This window comes from Triticum aestivum, chromosome 6A (genome assembly GCF_018294505.1).
Source record: "Triticum aestivum cultivar Chinese Spring chromosome 6A, IWGSC CS RefSeq v2.1, whole genome shotgun sequence".
NCBI lineage: Eukaryota > Viridiplantae > Streptophyta > Magnoliopsida > Poales > Poaceae > Triticum > Triticum aestivum.
In genome coordinates, this window is record NC_057809.1 from 419,000,319 (window position 1) to 419,003,766 (window position 3,448).

Here is a 3,448-nt window from a genome sequence, read left to right on the forward strand (position 1 = left end):
CACCGTAGAATACTTATGCGCTTGAGAGAAGCCACTAGTGAAACCTATGGCCCCCGGGTCACTTTCTCATCATATCAATCTCCATCACTTTATTATTGCTTTGCTTTTACTTTGCCTTTTACTTTGCACTTTGCATCTCTGTACCAAAAATACCAAAAATATTATTTATCATCTCTATCAGATCTCACTTTCGTAAGTGACCGTGAAGGGATTGACAACCCTTAAGCGCGTTGGTTGCGTTGAGCTATTGTTTTTGTGTCAGTACGAGGGACTCGTGTGGAGCCTCCTACTGGATTGATACCTTGGTTCTCAAAAACTGAGGGAAATACTTACGCTACTTCGATGCAAAATCCTCTCCTCTTCGTGGAAATCCAACGCAGTGCTCAAGAGGTAGCCAGAACAATTTCTGGCGTCGTTGCCGGGGAGTCTGCGCAAAAGTCAACATACCAAGTACCCATCACAATCCCTATCTCCTGCATTACATTATTTGCCATTTTCCTCTCGTTTTCCACTCCCCCACTTCACCCTTGCTGTTTTATTCGCCTTCTCTCTCTATCCTTCCTATCTGTCAGGACCCCGATTCCAAGTCACATTGATCTAGCCGGTAACACCTCATATCACTTCGCGGCCTCACGCACGGTATTCCCACGGGTGTCGCCTTGCCATGGCACAGGATCATTTGCGCCTTTTGGCTCACGTATATGATAGTGTCGCTAGCATCCATATGACAGAGAACCCGGGCCGACATGACTAGTCGTGAACCCAAAGTGGCACTAACTTACGGGGACAGGCATACATGAATCAACATCGAGCATGTCGGTCAGCAGCGTGTGAATCCGGGCTGTAGCACTGGGCTAACAGGATCCGGTGAACCGGGCTGTAGCAGGCTAGGCAGGACTCCGGATGTCACCGCGTGACATTTCCCCGAAGGGACAGACACAGGAATGAAGCGAGTCACATGCCGGCCAGTCAAGTGTTCCGGAGCAGTAGTGCTGGGCTAGCAGGACTCCGGTGAATAGGGCTGTAGCGGACTACTATGGCTCATGGAAGCACAAGACTACATTTCCCCATAAGAGAGGCTACCAAGGGTAAACAACTAGGTTGTCGGATCCCACACATACTAAGCATTTCAGTCATACACACAATATGCTCTATATGTGCAATACAACATGGCATCACAACAAGACTCTACGACTCAGAGTATTTATTCATTAGGCTCCGAGGAGCGAGATATTACAAACATGGGTCTCATGACCCAACAATCATAGCATACAAATCAAAGCACATGGGGAAGCTTAACATGTCTGAGTACAAACATCTACAAATGAAAAAGGTTGAGAAGCTTGACTATCCACCAGATCCTGCCGAGGGCACAAGATCGTAGCTGAGGTATCAAGCTAAACGTCGAAGTCCACACGGAACTACTAGCGAGACTGACGTCTCTCTACAAAACATAAAATAGGCAATCGTGAGTACAAATGTACCCAGCAAGACTTACATCAAAACTAGCTACATATGCATCGGTATCAACAAAGAGGGGTAGTGGAATTTAACTGCAGCAAGCCAGCTTTGACTCAGTGGCTAACCTGAACTACGACTGCAAGCAACTCTTTTGAGGTGGCGCACGCGAGTCCACATATTCACCATACCAATACACCGCTATGGATCCGCTCCCGTCTCCCTGCGAGAACGCCATCCATAGCACTCACACTTATCTTGCGCATTTTAGAGTATCCACTTTCACTTGTCTATGAACTATGCAAGGGGTCCAAGTTTCCATATCCGAGGAATCCGGCTATTCGAATAGATAATGATAATCCTGCAGGGGTGTACTTCTTCACACACGCTCTCGCCACTTACCACCATGTACACATCATGTATCTCGGCAACCTTCAAGCGGAAGTCTGGCGAGGGAGTCATCCACGACCTGACTAACCAACAAGTCTCTAGTCCATGTTTGTCGCCTATTCGGGTTCCATCCGCAAGGAGATCCGGCTGGGGTGTCGCTCACGGCTCCAAATGATGTGAGCAGGTTTCCCAAGCCCACCATCCGGGTGCCACTTGGTACACCGGGCCACTGTGCCTAGTCTGCCCCAAGCCCAGCTATACCAGGTGCCACTTGGTAGACTACTAACGCTACCTACAAACACCAGAAACTAGTTGCAACTCCTGGACAGAGATCAGGTTGATTAATAAGTCGAGAGAGCTTGGAGCGCCTAGAGCCCAATGTGTGGTAGTAACTGTTTATGGATCACAAACACAGAACTTAGTTCCTGAGGACGGCTGCAATGAGACAACCCACCATGTACTCCTACATGGCCTCTCACTGCTACCTTTACCAAATCGTGTTCACACACTTAGCTCTCAACAATAGGACATGTTCACCATCTTCCAATTCATCCCCGATGAATCGGACCTGACTCAACTCTAAGCAGTAGCAGGCATGACAAACAAGCATGAATGAGTAGGCACATCAGGGCTCAAACAACTCCTACTCATGCTAGTGGGTTTCATCTATTTATTGTGGCAATGACAGGTCATGCAGGGGAAAGGGGTTCAGCTACCGCAGCATGTAATAGTTGAATCGATGTTGTCCTAATGCAGTAAAAGAGAGCAGGTGTGAGAGAGTGGGATTGTATAGGAATGAACAAGGGGGTTTTGCTTGCCTGGCACTTCTGAAGATAGTATAGCTCTTCATCGGTGTAATCGAACTCATCCTCGGAACCACGTCTATAGAGAGGGGACAAATACCGGCAACAGAGAAAGAAACACAATCAATGCAATGCACAATATGATGCATGATCATGACATGGCAATAATGTTATGATTTGCACTAATGCATCTAGCAACAATTTAAATGAAGTCCATATGGACCAAGGGTTCATATGCAAACTCCATATTTAGCATTTAAAATGCCATTATCATGTTTTCACTTATACAGTGGGTATAGGTTGGTTTATCATGCATGAAAGTAGCATAAATGGATAAATTGTATTTTTCTGATAATTTTTCATATATAAAACTTTTCATTTGGAGTTACGGTTTAATTTCTATGATTTTTCAAAGTTTTGGATATTTTCTGAAATTTCCTGGATTATTTTTAATCTAGAAAATTATTAACTGCATCAGCATTGTGCAAGCATGACGTCAGGGAGTCAACTGAGGCTGACTAGGTCAAACCTGACCAGTGGGTCCCAGTGGTCAGCGACTCAATGGCTAATCTAAATTAAAATTAAGCTAAACTAATTAGTAAGGGGGTTGGCCCCACATGTCAGTGTCTCAACTGCTTAATAGGGTAATTAGCACTAATATTTTGCCTAACCTAAATTTAAACTGGGGTGGGGCCCATGTGTCAGTGAGATAGAGAGTTAACAGGGGGTTATTTAACTTAACCCGTGTTTTAAACACCAGTGGTCCCACATGTCATTGACTCTAGGGGGTTAGTTAG